This window comes from Tenrec ecaudatus, chromosome 8, assembly GCF_050624435.1.
Source record: "Tenrec ecaudatus isolate mTenEca1 chromosome 8, mTenEca1.hap1, whole genome shotgun sequence".
Taxonomy (NCBI): Eukaryota; Metazoa; Chordata; class Mammalia; order Afrosoricida; family Tenrecidae; genus Tenrec; species Tenrec ecaudatus.
In genome coordinates this window covers 79054161-79074287 of record NC_134537.1, presented here as the reverse complement: position 1 = coordinate 79074287, position 20127 = coordinate 79054161, and the positions used below count along the sequence as shown (strand labels likewise).

Sequence of the window (20127 nt, the reverse complement as noted above, 5' to 3'; positions counted from 1 at the left end):
AACTCAGATTTCATGGTCCCCGTAATTCTACTTCATCCAATTTAAGGGATAACTTTGTGACCTCTATAATCTCAGTTTGAGAAATTGGTGTTTGGTTAAAAAAAGAAAAGGAAATGCAAAATCCAAAGATGGAGGCTATTTTTGGTCCCCAGAGTCACAGTGACAACTACGGTAGAAAAGCAGGCTGCTCACCAACCCTTTAAAAATGTCACTTGCAATGTGCATGCAAATCCAGAAGCCATGTCCTCTAGTGAATTACTGTTTCATCTAGCTGACTTTCGGGGAGCCCCTTCCTTGCCAGGTGTGGCCTCTCGCCACCATTTCATGAAATCCCACCTGAAGAGAGTCCCTTGGGTCTGGCCTCAAAGTTGGACTTTTCTCCTTGTACTCGAGCAGGGACCTGAATGGTCACATCATGGAAAGTGTCCCCAGCTTTGTGCTGAAACAGTGCAAGCTCAATTTGTTGGCACTCGGCTCCTCCACCTGTTCTCTGTGTGCTACTTAAGGAAAGCCAGTTAAATTTAAAACACCTTTAAATTGCTTTTATATGTCTGTTGGAACACACAGGGCTTCCTGGGAATGCCTGGTAAGCCTTTTTGCATTCCAACACCTGCATTTAGCAGACCCACATGGAGCACTGAAGGATGGCGGACACTGTAAGGGGTGACTAATGGTATGAGTGGAGTCTTCCCTCTGGTTACCACAGGGCCCTGTGATGGTGGTGCACTGTGCCTGTACGGACACAGACTTTGAGAGTCAGGTTTTTGGTTCAATTCCAGAGGCCTCCTGTGATCATGGGCCAGGTACTGAACTTCTCCAAATGGCACCGTTTGTTATGTAAATGAGATCATCCAGCTGAGCTTCTTTTAGTGTTGTCTTGAATTTTAAAAAATAAGGAAGGCAGTGTTGATGAAGTACCTGGCTTTGTCACCTAGCAAGTGATGATGGCTCTTTGGGGACTGAGAGATTCCCCAGGATTTGGGATTTTTAGTGCTAAACGTGACAAAACCTGTCCAACCATGGTGGCTGGTCACCCAAAACAGATAGGAAAATGGATAAATAACCCAGAAAAGACAAGAAGGAATTGCTAGATGTCCAAAAGAGAACAACAAAACCCACTGTCAGGCAGTCAATTCTGACTCAGCAACTCTTCTTCTGGCGGACTTGAACCACTGACCTTGGGCTTAACAGCCCTATACTTACCCAACAGCGCCACCAGAGCCTCTTCACCAGATGTCTAGGAAATCTTCTGAAAAATTTCCCCAAGTGGTCATCTTTGCCTTTGCTCGTTAAGGATTAGTAGAACTTGCAGTAAAAGACACTTCCTCATTTCTCCAGAGTCTGTAGCACTGCACCTTAAATACAACACCGGTGTACATAATCTGTTTATCACTGCAGGTGACACCCCCCCCACCCACACACAGGCTCAAACTCTTATGACTTCCAATGGAGAAAAATAAGAAAACACTTTTGTTTTTCTTTTTTTTTTCACTTTTGTTTTTCTGTGACATATTAGCGGCTTCCGTAATAATAATAGTTAATATCTTGCTGGGGTTGTTACACTGGTAACTGGAATAAAGTAAAAATCAAAGAAATAAAATCTATCATGGTCCTCAGTCAAGTCCTGCCTTTCAATTGGAAGAAATCATTCTGCTCTGACTACAATCCATGTGAACATTAGCTGATTCCAAATTCACCATGAGCTAAGGGCCAGAAACAACTGTTGAAGTTGTTAATTGGGCGGCATTTATGGAATTACATGATCTTACTGAGCAGGTCCAGAGCCTTATTCATATTTAAGTGCCTGGCACATGCTGGGCACTTAGCAAATACTTCAGAAGAGATCCTGGAGGTAGTGGCCCAGCCTTCTGCCCTGGTCAAACCTCAAACCACGTACAGTGGCTTGCTTCTGGTCTTAAAGAGGCAAACTAGAAAGCTGTCGGGGAAGAATGGCTAGGGTGGGGGAGGGTTCTGGTTCTGGAGAAGGGTGAGAGAAGAAGTCATATGGTGAATCACAGTGGTAGGAACAGGGTGATGGTGTAATGATATTTAAAGGAGAAGCAGCCTTTCAACTTGGTGTTGCTCGTAGGTGAGCAGCTACTAGGTTTGAGAACACTTTCTTATCCATGATTGCCACTTTCTCATACATGATTGTAGATGCTTAATGATAGACTCGCGTGTGGTAGTTACATAATCTGGTGTCAACTTGCTAAGGGGTGGAGGCTAGCCTGTCAATCAGGTCGCAACTTGATGACCTCATTGGGAGGCATCATGGCAATAACTAGCTCCCTAGAGGGCAGATATACACAGACTCTCTGCCTTGTCTTCCTGCTAAAAAGACACATGGAGCTACTCTAGAGACCTGGAGCTGGAGGAGCCACATGGAGACCCCTGCCAGTGCTGAGATGCATACACTGCCACTGGATCCCCAAGAGTTCCCATCCACTGGCCTGTGATCCTCCTGCATTTGGCATCATTGCATGTGTTGCGTGAGTCTGAAGAAGAATTTATAGATTGGTATTGGACATGTGGGTTAACATCAGACTTGATCTGGACTGGGCTGGGATGTTCTTACCCCCATATGGGTATCTCTGGATTTGTTTCTCTGGTCTACCCAGACTAACACACCAAAGGATCTTAAGTGTTGAATTAGAGGCTGTACTGCCTGTGGGGTTGGGGAGGGAACTCTTGCATTTCATGTCTTTTGTGTGTGAGTGAATTTTCTATAGCAGGATAGGCTAGCTCTTTCCTTTTATGCAACGCATGCCCATTGGTTGCACAGGTATATCAATTTGTCAAAACGCATTGAAATGTACACTTAAGATGGGAGTATTTTATGGCAAAACCATAAAATCAATACAGGTTAAAAAAATCAATACAGGTTAATATTATAAGGCTGAAAAAGAGACTGAAATGGAAAGCATATGTCAATATGCTCTGAAGCAAATACCATGATAATGTTACTGGAAAGATTATGGAAAATATTTTAGGATGGAATAGCAATTCTTTTGAGTAATACAGGAACAAGCGATGAGAAAACGTATTTTCAGAGGATCTCAATAATTTTCATCCTTCAAAGGGTTAAGTAAAGTAATACAGTAAAATACAGATGTATTTTACTATTATGTAATGATACATATGTATCATTAATGCCACTTCAATATATTTAAGAGAAGTTTTGCCTCATCAGAAGGGGAGATATTCGATGTTTTACACATTATGAGGTGCCGGCTACGGGGAAATCCTGAGCTGTTTTCTGGATCCTGGGGGGTAGTGAGGTATTATGGTGGAGACTACTTAACAGCTCAAGGAGTTGTTTTCTGCGGCAGTTCATTGATATGGGGAACTTCGTGAGGTTAAGTTCAAGCTGCTTGTTTGGCCAAAGAACGGTTTGGCAGTCTTTGAGACAAGCAATTCTGTTTAACTTTCCGGTCACCACCCTGGGCAGGGCAGAGTTGGGGCTGGTGTATGGCGCGAGGTTGAGAACCACTTAAGTGAATATGGTGTGTTGGGATGGACAGGGGTGTGTCACTGGCTCTAGTGAGATCTGTCTCTGGTCCCTGTGTTCCACCAAGTGGCTGGACCACATTTCTTAGGACTTTCTGAACACTTGGGTGGAATGATGCACCCAGTTTTTGAAAGCACTTTCTTCTGGGGAGGCAGCCCATACATTTATTTACAAAAGTATTTTGCCAGTCATCTTCTTTATTCTTACCTGAATACTTAAAGAAAATACAATCTGGGATGTGGAAAACAGGAACTCTTCTATCTGTGAGCTAAAGTACAGATTGGTACAACCTTCATGGAGAACTCGTGCGATGCCTGTCAGATTACCTAGTCTATACCCTTGACCCAGAAATGCGATTTCTGGGAATTTACTCTACAAACATATGGGTGCATATAATTGCATCACTGAATGTAATAAAACATAACGTCTCATAATTGCCCTAAATTCGAGGACAGCTTGTATTCACTATGGTATATATAAACAATAAATATTTATGCATAAAATATAAGCTAAATGAATTAGGGTGTTCATTATGTAATGGTATGTATATTGTACATTATATATTTTAAAAATCATTTTATTGGGGCTCACACAACTCTTATCACAATCCACACATCCATTGTATGTCAAGTACGTTTGCACATTTGTTGCCTTCATCATTCTCAAAACATTTGCCTTCTACTTAAGCCCTTGGTATCAGCTCCTCATTCCCCCCCCCTTCCTCCCTGCTCTCCACTCTCCCATGAACTCTTGATAATTTATAAATTATTATTATATTTGTATTCTATATTTAAAAAGGAAGAAAAGATTGGATTTGCTTATAAACAGATACATTCGCTATGGAGACATTTGCACTGTGTTTGCAACATCCGTCATCTGTGGGGAGGATACCTTGGTGGCTCAGGGATAACAACACGACCAAGAACTGATGGTGTTGCAGAAGGCCGAGCATCAGTAAAAACAAGGCTCCAGGAATTAATGGGATGTCAATCAAAATGTTTCAGCAAACGGATGCTGTGCTGGAAGCACTCACTCTTCTATGCCCCAGGATTTGGAAGGCAGTTGACCAGAGGTGATCCAGATCTGTGCCCATTCCAAAAGAAAAGGTGGTCCAACAGAAAGCAGAAATTATAGAACAGTGCCTTTAAATATCACATCCAAATAAAGTTTAGCTAAAGATAATTAAAAAACAGTCACAGCAGAACACGGACAAGAAAGTGGCAGAAATTCAAGCTGGGTTCAGAAGAGGAGTAGAATCAGGAGGCATCATTGTTGATGCTAGATAGATTTTAGCTCAAAGCCGAGAATACCAGAAAAATGTTGGCCTTTGTTTTATTAGCTATGCAAAATATTGTTATGTGGATTGTAACAAACAATAGAGAACATTGTGAAAGATGGGAATTTCAGAACACTTAATTATGCTTGTGCAGAACCTGTGTGTACACTAGGAGGCAGTCATTAGAACAGAACAAGGGAATACTATGTGCTTTAAAAGCAGGAACGTTTTGGAAAGACTGTAGCCGTCACCATATTTATTCAGTGTGTGTGCCGAGCAAATAGTTGGAGGAGTTGGAGTATCTGAAGAACATAGCTTTTCAAGGAAGGCTCTAACAAGTACTGATATGCAGATAAATGACCTTGCTTGCTGCAAGCTACAGGACTGGAGCCCCTTCAGAGTGGAGTGCACCTCAACATAGGAAAACAACGGTCCTCACATGGGATCAATAAGCAACATCGTGATAAAACAGAAAATAGTAACATTATCAAGGATTTCATTTTACCTGGATCAACAATCAGTATTTGGGGGGCGAGGGGGGGTGTTAGCATTTAAGAAATCAAACAAGAATTCAAAACATTGCATTGGACAAATCTGCAAAAGAGCTCTTTAAAGCCTTAAAGAGCAGGGATGTCAAGTTGATGCCTTAAGGTACGCCTGACCCCAGCCATGGTAATTTAAATCGCCTTCTATGCATTTGAAACCGGAACCATGAATAAAGTAGACAGGAGAAGGCCGGTGCCTTTGAATGGTGGTGTTATCAAGAACTGCATGGACTGCTGGGTGAACAAATAAGTCTGTGTGGAAAGAAGTACAGCATCAATGCCCCTTAGAAGGAGGACTTCGAGTCTTCATCTTATGTACTTACACGATGAAGTCAAAGAACGAAACAGACAATTTCAAAGGCAGCTTGAGAAAATAAGCTGAACTAGTATCATAAAATTGATGCAAAGACCTAGATTTAGAAAACCAGGAAGGAAGAACATGTTCAGCGTATCTTAAACTGAAAGCACTAAAAGAAAAATTCACGCCTCAAATTGCAATGTTGAAAGACTATGGGGGAATATTGAACGATGCAGAAAGCACCAGAAGCAGGAGGAAAGAATACACTGAGTCACTGTACTAGAAAGAACTAGCTGCCGTTCCACCACTTCAGGAGATAACAGATGATGAGCAAGAACCGAAGGTACTGAAGGGAGAAGTCCAAGCTGCAATTACGGCATTAGCCAAAAACAAGCCTTCTGGAATTGATGGAAAACCAATGGAAATGTCTCGACAAGTTGATAAGTACTGGAAACACTCCTCTGTGTTAGGAAATTTGGAAAACAACTCCTTGGCCAACTGCCCAGAAGAGATCCATTCCCAAGGGAGACAACCCAATAGAATATCGAGATTGTACAACATCATGAATATCACACGCAAGTGAAATTCTGATGAGCATTCCATCACGACTGCAGCAGTACACTAACAAATTCAAGTTGGATTCAGAAGAGGATGTGGAACAAGGGAGATCATTGCTGATGTCAGATGGATCTTGGCTGAAAGCAGAGGATACCAGAAAGATGTTTACTTGTATCTTGTTGACAATGCATAGGCATTTGACTGTGGATCATAACAAACTATGGAGAGCCTTGAGAAGAATGGGAATTCAGAACACTTCATTTGCTCATGAAGAACCTGTACATGGCTCAAGAGGCAGTGTGCAAACAGAACAAAAGAATACCATATGGTTTAAAGTCAGGGAGGTGCGTGTCAGGGTTCTATCTTCTCACCATACTTGTTCAATCCGTATGCTGAACAGTGGGCTCAACATCATAACTGAGCATCACACAAGACAGTGCTTCGTTTTGTTGTCCGTTGGGCCACTATGGACCGATCAGCAGGTATCTACCAACAACAACATTTACATACTTTGGACATGTTATCAGGAGGGCTCAGTCCGGAGAAAAAGGACACCATAGTTGGTCAGTAAAAAAAAGACAAACTTTTTCACCGTGTCACTCCCCTCTAAACGAATGACGCAGTGCCAGCAACAACGGACTGAAACATGGAAATGATTGTGAAGATGGGGCAGGGCCAGGGGGGTTTCAGTCTGTTGTCAGAGTCCTCTGATATGGTCCTCAACAACAGTAAAGGAGAAGATACCGTGTACCCCTGGGAACTTGGTCAGTTTTGAAATGTGAATGTATTATTAAACACACACACACACACACACACATCGAACCAATTAAGTTTTTAAAGAGATATTTATGAATCAACTTGTGGAAAGTCTCCCTCTTTTTGTAAAAACAGTTTTTATTTTTAAGAGTCTTCTGCATGTGGTGTCTATGGATATGTAGAAAACAAAATTTGTTTCTCAAACAAAAATTGTTCATTGAATTGGCTTTTAATTTTTGCTTCTCCGATAGGTGAATCTAATCGAGTGGGGATGAGGGTTTTACACTAGTGTAATACCTACTGGTGACAGATTTAAGTCAGTAGTTGTCAGACTTTGAAACTATACTGTCACCTGACCCCACGCTGATGCGCCTTCCTTCAGATACATACCCCCCCCCTTTTAGATAGCAGCCTTCAGCATCTCAAGGGGATCTCCTACCCACCCACCCCAAATACCTATGTTCTTTATTATTATATTTTTTTAACATTTTATCATTTTATTGGGAGCCCCAACAGATATTGTAACATTTCATAGTTCAGTCATATCAACCAGTATGGTACACTTGTTACCACAATCAGCTTCAAAACATTCTCCTTCGTCTTGATCTCCTCGATATCCACCTCCCCTTTGTCCCCTCCCCACCCCAAACTCTTATTATTGTTCATATGTATATATTTGCTGTATCTTATACTATGTACTATATCCATTCACCTACAATTCTGTTGTTCACTACATCAAATGGGGTTATACAGTCATCATTGCTGTCAGCTTCCCCTAAGCCCCCTCTTCCCTGCCCTCAAGAAACTGTTCCCCCCATTACTTTTTCTGGGTGTGTGTGTCAGGGGATCCTTTTAAGCCTATTCCTTATTAGTAAATTGAGAGGCACTGAATTTAGACTTGAAGCTGGGTCGCTAATATTACTGCTTCTATTTACATATGAAAGAGGAAGTCCAGGAAAATTCTTCAAGCTGAGGCTGTAGCTTTAGGAACTTAAAAGGCCTTTTGACATCTTAAGGAGCCCTAGTGGTGCTTGGGGGTTAAGTATTGGACTGCTAACCAGGTCACCGTTCCAACCCACCAGCTGTCCCACAGGATGATGAGGCTGTCAGCTCCTGTAGAGAGTCCCGAAAGGGTCACTTTAAGTCAGAATGGACTCCATGGGGTTGGGGGCTTTTTGAGAGGAGACTTTGTGGTGCGGTGATGAAGACCTTGCCTGCTAACAGGTTGATGGTTCAAACCCACCAAACACTCCCCGGGAAAAACACTTGGCTTTTTCTTCCCATAAAGATTTACAGTCTTGGAAACCCAATGAGCCAGTTCTACTCTGCCCTAGAGGAGGATGGATATGAATTGGCATCCACTGGGTGGCGGCAGATGTTTTGGGTTTTGACAGCTGGAAGTGTTTGTCTCTTGGTGTTGTCTGACCTGTGAGCTCTGCAGAGTCAGAGGATGAGGCTCTATCTATCAAACCTGGGGAGCAGGACCACTCTGTTACCCTGACCTTGGTGAACTGTGCCAGGGTTTCATGACACATCGTCTGTGAAAATGAACTTTAAATGCTCTCCTGGCTACTTCTAGAGCTATTCGTTGGCCTCCCTTCAGAGAACATAGATACAAGGATTGGAGTTATGATAGAAATAGCCTCTACTCTATTTCAATTTACACAAATTAAATGTACACATTTGTGTATCTTTATGTTCAGAAGCTCGCTAACAACCTTGCAGGTAAGGGCCCATGCCTCGGACCATATGCCCCTGTGAACAGGAAGTTGAGTGTTATCAATTGTCCAGTGTTCTTCCTCCACTTTGTAAGAGAATCGAGTGATGCTCAGAAAGAGTTAAGTTCCCCGGCCTCACCGTCGAAAACAATAGCGCTGGCTTATGTCCCAGTTAAGTCCAATTTCAAGGGCATGCTCTTCCCCATTTGCCTGTAGCCCCTCAAAACTAGAAGGTAGCTGGGGAAGGATTCCCTTCATCCAGAGGTTCCTACCTTGTTTGTCACAGGAGTCCCCGTGGTGCAGCGGGTTAAAATCGGGCTGCTAACCTCAAGGTCAGCAGTGCAGAAACCACCAGCTGCTTCTTGGGAGAAAAAGGAAGCTTTCTGCTGCTTTACAGAGTGACAGTCATGGAACCCGTACCCTGCCCTAGAGGGCCGCTGTGAGTTGGAATCAACGGGATGGCAGTGAGCTTGGTTTGGATTTGGTTATATGACTTGTCTCTCCATTAGCTTTTCTTCTGTGACCAGCTTCCCACGATTGCCTCTGACCATTGACTTTGACGGCTTCCTGAATTGCCTTCCGCCTCATTCTGATACAGCAGAGCCTATAGTTAGAGAATGCAGTGTTAGGGGAGGCCCTATGGTGCAGACGGTTTCTGTCTCCCTGTCCACACTGAAGCTCGAAGCATTATCTGAGCATTGTCCAGGGGTCACAGCTTCCAAACTAGGCTGCTCCCCTAACTCTAGGGGGACTGCCCGTTGCCTGAGAAGAGCTGGGGAGCACACAAATTGTGAATTTTTATTTGTTTTTAAAGATGAGAATAGGGGCTAGGCCAAGACAAGTGAGTGAAACTCCAGGGAAGAAAAACCTCATGGAGTCTGAGCTGCACCAGAAGCTGGTCCGCGCCAGCCTCCTCATTCCTGGCAGGTGGCCTATGGTTCCATCAACTATTGCTCTGTAGTCAGGATAGAGCTGCGAGATTCAAACTTTCATCTGAATGAAAGGAGTTTGGTCTTCTAGTCTTACCTCGTTTTGCAAGAGCCCCCAAATGGACTTCAAGTTCTTAAATATCTGCCACCCCCCTGTTCCCTACTGTCCCCCAAAATAAGAGGTAAATTCCAGGCAGGCAAGCCACTGGGTATTGTGAAAAATCTTTGAAGTCTGCCCACGAGCGGAACGCGAGGATTCCGGTCAGTGTGCTGTGGTCACTGGGCCCTGGAGTGTGAGCTTCAATGGTTATTTAAAGCTAAAAACTCCCTGCCATCGAGTCAGTGCCGCCGACTCATAGCAAGTCTATAGGATGGCGTAGAACTGTCTCTGTGAGTTTCAAAGCCGGTAACTCTTTAAGAGAGTAGAGCATTTTGTCTTTCTGCTGAGAAGCAGCTGGTGGTTTCAAACTGCTCACCTTGTGGTTGACAGCCCAGTGTGCACCCACGTCATCAGAAGCATTAAACCTTGGGCTTGGAAACCCTGGCCCCAATCACAGGTTCAGTTTTCCTTCCTCAGGTTGAATTCAACCTCAAAAAAACTTTTTTTTTTTTTGTCTTCCTTATTTTCCCCTCCAGCTTAAATCTACATTTCTACTTCCAGAAATCTAGGCAAACGTTATCACCTCCATTCAGAATGGATCGATAGCAACTGGTGAGCAGGTTAATTATAATCGCAGAATAAACGCTGAAGTCTCAAAGTTCACCCCTTTTGCAATCTTTCCGAGCCCCTCCAGGGCCGTGCCAAGAGGCTCGCATTGACCCAGTCAGAGCAGGTGTGGGAGTCTGAGCCAGGGGCAGGCAATCCGAGCTGGTTCAGGACTACTCAGTTTGGTTTCTCATCTGCTGCTTTTGCTATCTCATAATGTCTGTCATTTCAGATAAAAAGAAGTTCAATCAATTGAGTGGGAAATGGCAAGTTACATTTTCTCCTGATAAAAGTTTTCTAGTTGTTGTTTTATCAGATTGGGTTGAAATTGTATGTGTTTCTGTCAAGGTCTGCCGTGACCTTTTCAGTTATTTTATCTGGTATTAGGTGGGGAGATGCTTGTTGGTTTCTTTATTTGTGCTCCCCTACCCCCTTTCCTTTCTTTCTTCAGCCTAAGAAAGAATGACCTGACTTTCCAAGATCATAAATCAAACCAGGTAAAGAGAGGTAATAATACAAGTTACTCCGTAAAATTGAGTAGGTGGGGAAAACAAACAACAAATAAAACCTTTCCCTAGCATATGGAGAGAACTTGGCTTGACCCCTTAATAAAGAATGCGGTTCCCACGGAGTGCACAGCTAATAGGGAAGTGTTTGATTGGGGAAAAAAATGTTTTCCAGGTCAAAGATGGTTTCAGAAAAATTAAGTAATTTCTATCAAATTATATTTATAAAGCCCTATTCTTTCTTTTATTAAACTTGTATAGGAAGGGATTTCCAAAAGTGTGGGGAAATGTCATTATTCCATTTTCCCATGTCTTTTTGGAAGCCCCCTAGTATTTAAAATGAAAAATGAAATGAAAAACTAAGATAATCTAATACCTAACTAATTGTTCATCTTACCATTCAAAGATAAAGAGTTTGACATCAGCCCTTAATGTTTTAGTTACCATCTGTGTACAGACATCTGTAGAGCGGGGCTTCAAAAAAATGCATGGGGAAAAAAATCCCTTTTCTTCTCATTCCAGTTTTCCACTAACTTTTTGAAGTCCCCTGGTGTATGTAAGTATTTTAGATAGTCATAAGTCTTCTTCAGCATTTGTGGAATTCTTTGTAAGATTGTGATGCAGGCTGGTTCTGAAGACCAAATCCTAGACGAGAAACTGACCGAAAGACCCACGGCTACAGCTCTGTGCAAGCCTCTCTTTGAGCCGGACAGCTGCTACTTACAGCCCACTTAAAACCGCACCCCTTTGTAGGTTGTCGCCGGGCTGCTTGAGTTGAGGGTGACCGTTGGTGGGATTGGTTGGGTGCTGAAGCACTGACTCACAGAGAAGCGTAAGCATTAACTTTCGGCCTGCATTTTAGAAGCGCGCCTGGCGGGCAATGGCCACTTGGGGAGGGGAAGCCTGACCCTAGTGAGTGTGTGGGGGGGAAGAGGGGAGTGTTGTGCTTTAATCTACCAACTGTATGATTTTGGGCTACTCACTGTGTGCCCTGCTTAGCTTAAGTGTCTGCATTTGGAAGGTTAATAAATAAGACCAGGCTCCAAAAATTGGGATAGGTCCTCTGGAGTCCCTTGGGAATCTTTAAAGTCCAGAGCTCATGATGTCCCCATAATCATTCATGTTGACTTTGTCTTCTTCTCCACACCTGAGCCACCATGTCAACATTTAATATCCATGGACTTGCCTGGCGTCAGATTGAGTTCCTTCGTCTATAAAGTAGGTGGCATGGCTACCTGCTGTGTTCGAAGTAGCAGTATCTGATATCTTGGGTGTGCTGGGCTCATTGGATTTCTTTGTAGTGCATATTAAAATGCCTAACAACTAAAATATGAGATAACCTTGGGGAACCATGAGTTAAGTTCCAAATGACCTCAGAACCAGTCTGTCTATTGTCTCGGTGCTACGGCTTTTCTGTTATTGATAAACCTATTCTGGGCCTGAGGCTCTAGGAGGCCATGGGGATACCGTAGACAGTAATGAACATCAGGTTGTCAGGAGAGAGCAGTCCCTGGAGAAGGGCAGCATGCTGGGTGAAGTAGAGGCGCAGTGGAGGGGAGGACGGCCCTCAAGGAGACGGATTCACACTGTGGCTGCAGCAATGGGCTCAAGCACAGGAACAATTGTGAGGATGGCGCAGGACCAGGCAGTGTTACGCTCTCTTGTGCATAGGGTCGCTGTGGGTTGGAACCAACTCAGTGGCACCCAACACAACACACACAAGTAACATCAGTACTAGCTGCATCGTGTTTCATCTGTTAGCCAACCAGAAAACACACTCCCAGTAAGCCAGGAGCCTTAGTGGCTTGGTGAGTTACAGATTGGGCTGCTAACGACGGGGTCAGTAATTTGAAATCACCAGCCGCTCCTTGGGAGAAAAATGAGGCTTTCTAGTACTCCGTAAACAGTGTAGTCCTGGAAACCCACAGGGGCAGTGTCACCCTGTCCTATAAGGTTGCTATGGGGTGGAATCAACTCGATGGCAGTGAGCTTGGAGTTTGAGTCCCTGTGAGCCAGGCACTCATATGTTTGGAGACAGAGCCATGATCAGGATGGTGTCTGCATGCGATCCAGTTACAGCCGGCTTGGGAAGATAAAAGTGACTGTGCTCACACGCCTATGTATTAAGAGTTACTGTGTGTGTGTGTGTGTGTGTGTGTGTGTGTGTGTGTGTGATCTAGGTTCCATGGAAGCCTTTAGGACACTTGAGCTGGCATTAGCAGAAGTTCAGGCCAGGCTTCCCGGAGAAGGGAACGACTACATTGGGTCCTGAGGATGATTAGGAGTTCACTGCACAGAGGCAAAGACCTTAAAGTCTGAGGCTGAGGAAAGAGCTGGAGCATCTTTCCCATGGGGGCCATCTGAGTCTGGAAAGCCAGCAGAGAAGAATGCTTAAAGAGCTTGGACCAGGGGCTGAGGACACATTAAGCAAAGACCAAATCCAGCACCACTGAGTCCATTCTGACAGTGATCCTATATAGAATTTCTGAGACTGAAATTGTCATGGGAGCAGACAGTCTCTCCTTGCTCCAGAATATAAACAAGGCTAGCACTGGTGAGAAGCTACAGATTGTAAAGAAGCAAAAGCAAGCCTGTGTTTACCTTAATTAGTGTGTATTGTAATTAGTGCACCCTTGCCAGGGACTATATATTTGAAAAAAATGCTTTGATTCAATGGGAAGGCTGCTGTTGGACTCTATAGGAAGGGGTTGGGAGAGAGAGCTGCCAGTCATAGGAAGAAGAAACTTTGAGGTCGTGGGGTGGGGGAATTGGTTCACTACAGATTAGTAAGGAAGCTTACCCGGCTTGTTAGGTGATCCAACACTGGCCTAGACTTTGCCTTGCTGACATTAGACTGAAGGGTAGAGCTGTGGGCTGAGCAGGCTTAGAATAGACAGCATTTTGGAGTCACCACTTTGGTGACAATGTCGACAGACCGAAAATAGATGCTCTTACATGTGCTTTGCTTTTCTTCTTTGATTGGTTAGCTTGCCGCACCCAGCAGGGCAGAGGATTGTCTTCCTGGCATGTCTCTGCACCCATACTCCCCATGAGAGAAAGAGCCCCGGTTGACATGAAGTGGCAGACTCTAAACGTGTGTTGCGTGGCTGTACTTTAGCAAATGGATGCAGGGCTACTGTGTGGTTTGGGTCCAGACTAACAGAAGGGAAGCTAGAAATACAGGCCAACTCTGACCCTGGAGACCAAGACCAAGCTTTTTGGTAGTTCCACCCTTTTAAACACCTTTTCTGGGTTGAGATGCATGCCTAGGTGGCCTCAAACAGGCACAGAGACCAGTATGAGCTACAGGTAGTAATTATGTAGATGCACCAGGCTTGGCAGGGAGATGAAGAGTTCAGCGTCAGTCTGGCTTTCCTACTTCATTTTGCACTGATCTCATTCTTTATTTCTTTTTCCCTTTTAAAGACACTTCTTTTATTATGAAGACTTTCCAACATATGCAAAAGCAATGACTAGAATATTCATTCATCACCTTTAACAGATATGAATTGACCATACCAGTTATTCTGAAGCCAATTACAGACAACGTATCACTTATTTGTAACTACTTCTGTATGTGTCTTTCAAAACCACAAGAACTCTTCCTTAAAATATAGCCCCAGTGCCATTATAACACTGAAACACATCAGTCATTACTTTTGAATATCCAATAGGTGGGTAGTGTTCAAGTCTCTACTTACCGAATTTAAAAACAAATCATGTGTTCAAATGATGATCTAAACAAGATCGTTGCCTGTGCTGATGCACACTATCTTAAATTTGACATAATCTCTAGGCCCCAGTCCACCTTCTCTTTCTTTTGTTGCAGTATACTTGCGTTTTCCCTCTTGATAAGCAATGTGTTCCTCTACATGTGATCCAAAAAAGACTTGTGGTCAGACCCAGGAGTAGTCACACTGGTCAATGCCTAGATCACCATTTCATTCTAAAAAGCCATTGACGTCAAGTTTGTTCTGCCTCAGAGTGCCCGGTCGGTCAGACAGTGGGACTGGCCCCACAGGGTTTCTAAGCCTGTCATCTTTGTAGCAGCCCCTGGCCGCTTCTTCCTCCCAAGAAGCTGGTGGGTTTGAATTTCCGACCTTTCCCTTCACAGCCAAGCACTTAACCATCGTGCCACCAGGCAGCCGCCATTATTTCATTAGAGGTTGCAAAACTGTGATTTTTCTGCTATTATTATTCTTTTATTAGGTGTGACATTTCTATTTAAGGTTTTGCTTGTACAGGAAAGGCAAGCTAAATGCTTGCTTTTCCTCTGCAGTGTCCAAGTAAAGAATTCGTTCCTTAGCATCCTTCAAAGATGCACAATGAAAGAAGCATATTTTAGCATCATTAAGAACCCCTGATGTAAACACATATGAACTGTATGCACTTTAATCCACTGAAGTGATCATTCTCTCTGGTGCTCAGGTTGCCCTATCCTTGAGCAGTGGGTACATCTTCCAGTTGACTCCTGAGTTCTTTTGAGGAAGTCTGAGTAATTTCCTAGGCTCTGTATTTAAAATATTATAGGTTTGGAGGCATTTTCCTTCCCAGACCATGTCTCCAAGAAGCTCTGTCTCCTTTTGATGGGACATGGCTCTTGAAGACGAAAAGGGGCCTTCGTACTATTGATACCAAGACTGAATCTGTCAGTTGTGCTTTTTGCTGCCTGATTAGTCACTCAGTAGACAGAGTTGGAAAGTTCTTTCCCCCTCTAACAATGAGACACCAAACTGGCCCTGCCTGCCCTGTGGCTCGCCCCAGGGTCCTGGGGAGGTGATGAGAGTGGTCACTCTTACTCAGCACCCCTGCTGCTCTCCTCTTGCTACCACCCCCCCACCTGAGGGACATTGGCCCCCCCTTGGGGTACGAGTGGAATTTGAACATTCTGCTAAGCAGGAGCTCTGTTGGCGTAGTGGGTTACGTCTGCCTTGGGCTGCTAACCATGAAGCCAACAGTTCGAAATCACCAGCCGCTCTGTGGAAGAGAGATGAGGCTTTCTCCTCCCACAAAGACTTACGGCCTTAGAAATCCATAGGGGCCACTTTAGAGCCACTTTGAGTTGGAATCCGCTGGATGGCAGTTGAGTTTGGGTTTTTCACTTCTGCTGTGGAAAGGGAAGGGCCTTTGTCTGTATCCGGGGACTACAGCAACAGAACCTTATGGCTACAGCTTCAGTTGTCAATGTTGTAAAACCTTTCCTTGGTCCTGTTGGTTTGGATGAAATGTTTGCGGATGATAGCAGTGATGTAAACATTACTGGTGTGGCCATCTTGAAGTGACTCAAGGCAGAATGTCCTGCAGCTCAAGATGCTTTCTGAGTTGGCTGGTCTCTAAGAGAGGGAACAAAAAGCTGTCGATGGAACCACTCCACTGATTGTGATTGTAACAGAACTGTTAAAAAAATCCGGATGAATGAGTCAAACACAAAATCGATCCTACATCTGTTCTTAGTGGCTATCAGCTTGCTTGCAAGGAAGCTGTGCATTTCATCAGTGAAAACCCTGTTAATGCATATGAACTCAGAAACGATGTCCTGATTCATGCTGCTAAGACATCTGTGTTCTCCAAAAGCATTGGAATAAATGGGGACTTCATTTCGCCAATATGGTGGTGGATGTCATCTCAAAAGCAAACAAACGAAAATGCACTGCCACCTTGTCAGTTCTGACTCACAGTGACCCTACAAGACCGAGCAGAATTGTCCTTGTGGGTTTCTGAGGCTGTTAAATCTTTAGGGAAGTAGAGAGCCTCACCCTTCTCCCACAGGGCAGGGTGGGTTCGAACTGCTGATCTTTTGGTTAGCAGCCCAACATATGCCACCAACTATGCCACCAGCGGAAGAGGCCTGCCTCACTATCCAGTCAGTTCTGAAGGCCCACAGGAGAAGTCAGATGGAGCCTGCTGATCAGCACACAGCTGTGAGGTGGGATTGCAGGGTGTGACCGAGAATTATTTTTGCAACGGTTGCTGGCCTTGATGACAGAAATGAAGCTGGGTGTACAGGTAGTCATTACAGACTCTAGAACATTGGACAGAGAGCGCCTGATACCAAGTACAGAATTAAGAGGCCGCTGGTGACCGCCGGCAGTGTCACTTTAAGCACCTCAATGATACATGTCTGAAGCATTTGTGGTACACTGAAGAAGGATGTGCTTTCCTTTCTACCCCCATAAAGAATTACAGTCTCTGAAACTCACAGGAGCATTTGTACCCTGCCCTATCGGGTTGCTGTGAGTCAGCATTCACTCGATGGCGAGGGCTTTGGGTTTGGTGCAATGCAGTTAGGACAGTTTTGAAAAGGGACCCTGAATGCATTGCTAAGGTTGTTGGAGTCACAACTCTGGCCTATCCGAAGGTGAAGGAATGTTTGAAGTTGCATTGTTAGGACAAGCCACAGTGTTGGTACAAGAGAGAATTTGTAATAATCCATTTTTACCAGAAACACTAAAGCTCAGCATCTGCATCCAGTGTCTTAGTCGAAGGCAGGGCTTGGGGTGTGGGGGTGCGTGCTGCAGCAGCAGCCCTTGCCAGGTATTCTGACTCCCGTGGAATCTCAGGAACAACTGCGACCCCAGTTTGAGCCATCTCTTCCTGTTACTCCTAGCACTTCTTAAGTGAACGCTGCCCAGGCTACAGATTTGGTGGCAAGTGAAGAGCTTTTCCCAGTGAGGCTCAGGTCAACCCAGAAAGGACAAATATAAAATGGATCGGTCCTGCCTTGGTCAGTGACAAAACTCGTGACAGCAAACCCACCGTTGTTCAGGGGAAGAGTCGGCAATTGGCAGTGGAAGCCGCCCCCAGCATGGTTCTTCCGATGGCTGATCTGATTGCTTTTCCCCAGAAGGAAAGAAGACGGCTGGGGAAGGCAGGGGGAACCGCTGGCTGCTCACTCGGGAGGCCTGGTGCGTCTCTCCTTTCTGTACGCAGTGTCTGCCGCGGTGGCCTTACACTTTGTGTATTGGGTCACCTTAAAGTGGAGCATGCTGTCCCCCAAATAACAGTACTGTCAATTTAATCTTAGATGAACAGCCTTTCACGGATCTTGATCATTCTGTTGATCTTTTAGCTGCACCCGCTCAACAACCCCGCATAATTCCTCATCCGCTGCATCTCACAATACTCACAGTGCCTCAGACTAAGAATGCCAGCATTTCACCAGAAGCAGGCTCGTCAAAATGGCTTTTATTTCTTTGCCTCAGTAATTCCTTGCACTTTGTTTGACTAGTTTTATCCCTGTGTGTCTGCCTCCTGGCTTTGGGATTCTCTCCAGCTGCAGGAATTGGGTTGCATACAGCGGACTCCTTCTGCTTTGTCCCCTGCTGCAAATGCTCCAACCCATTTGGCCTCTTGGACACCATCCCTCATATCTCAGGCCGCTCCTCCCCTCTGCAGCAGCTGGGGTTTCCTATAGGGGTGGGTGTCAGGGTTGACATAATTGGGACCAGGTAGGGTGGACCTGGAAAATCAGGCATGGAGTATGGGACTTTGTGAATAGAAGGCAAGCATAAGTGACTCAGTACATTGTGTATATCAATACATATGCACACAGGGGTGTGTGTGTGTGTGTGTGTGTGTGTGTGTGTGTGTGTGTGTTGGGGGGTGAGGTAGTGTTAGCCGCATTGCTGATAGATATGAAGACCGAAGGCTGGGGGTTCAGTGGGGAGACTGCTAGTAGAACCATCTAGCCTTGAGAATGACTGCGTGAGTATTACTCACTGCCCTCGAGTCCATGCTAACTCATAGTGGCCCTCTAGGACAGGGTAGAGCGTCCCCGAGACTGTCACTCTGCGGGAGCCGGGAGAAAACCCCGTCCCTCTCCCAGGGTGGGTATTGGTGCACAGTGAAGCAGGGGAAGTGGCAGGCATACAAGGAAGACACGGATGGACTTGGTCATTGTCCTTGACTTCTGGAAGAAAAGGCTGTGGGAGGCCCATGGAACAACTTGACAGGAGACTTTGCTATCCCGAATAATCCTGAAGTTTGCACAGGAATGGTATTGGGGTTTGCCCCACTTCCTATAGGTTCTAGTTATCATGGAAGGAGTCATTCCTCCCACTTGGAGCCTTCCGGATTAGCTGATGGCTCTTGGGGCCGGGAGGAAATGGGAGACTAAACTGAAAATCAGGCAAGTAGGCAAGAATCCGAGATTTGAGCTTTCACATCACTAGCTAGTCATGTGACCCAGGCCCAGTTCTTAATCTAGTTCCCATTGGGGCTTGACTAAATTTTGAGTAGATTGTTTAAGTTCCAAAAAAGAGCCTCACCCTACATTCTCATTTAAGCTTTCTGTATGCCCAAGGGGCACGGCATCTGATTAACCAAGGGTTACTCACTTCCTCCTTCTGCCTGTCAGCCTGCCCTGTGGATAGGACAGCCCACAAAATAAGCACCTTACAAAGATGGGGACCTGCAATAACTGGTAAGCTCTTATTTGAGTGTTTTCTTATTGTGAGAAGAGCAAATTCTACTGTTTTTATTTTAGAGCCCCTGGATTTTACTGCTTAGGCTTGTTTGGGTCTTTGTCTTTATTAGAACTCCCCCACCACCCCCAACAAACAAACAAACAAACCCACTGCCATTGAGTTGATTCTGACTCATAGGGTCAGCAGTTCGACGCCACCCTTAGGTTCATGGGAGAGAGAAGGCTTTCTATTTCCATAAAGATTTACAGCCTCACAAACCCAAAGGGGTAGTTCTACTGTGTCCTACGGGGTGGCCATGCGTTTACTGGGAAGGCTGAGATCACTGTGATTTCTGAGCCTGGTTCCTGACTCTAGGGGCAGGCTTGGTTTTGTCGATCGTAGTGGCTGAAGCCATGGAAGCTGGATCCTGGCACACAGTCAGTGTTTGGTGATGGCAGTCACAACTACTCATTAGCCATTATTATTCAGCAGCTTTGCAACCATCTGGCACAGGATAGACTCGCGTTGTTCCCTCCCTTGGTCATTCCAGAATGGCATTATATGCAGACAGTTTTGTTTCTTATTCTTTCTCACCGGGCCATGGAAGAACTAGAAACCCACAGAGGATGAATCAAAGAATTCAAGGTCACTTTGGCCTTGTCAGGAATACATGGCAGTCGAGGCTGAGGGGGGATGTTCCTGTGACTGTGAGGCAGCCTGTGGGCACATCTTCACACTGAAATCCAGTTACTCAATATGTGAGCTGTGCTCTCCCTGTAACAGATGAGACTAACTTTTACTGGTATTAGAGTTACGCTGGACCTCAAGGTGTTCCAGGGCAAGAATCATACCTTATTCATATTGGTATCTCTAATACAATTAAGTGAAAAGATTGTCAGTTCAAATCCACACAGAGGCACCA

The 20127-nt window shown here is 44.8% G+C and overlaps 1 protein-coding gene across 1 annotated transcript in view; it reads left to right on the top strand.

Moving 5' to 3' along the window:
* GATA4 (GATA binding protein 4) overlaps positions 1-20127 on the top strand; it is a 70509-nt gene that overhangs the window by 6300 nt on the left and 44082 nt on the right. The window lies entirely within an intron of this gene.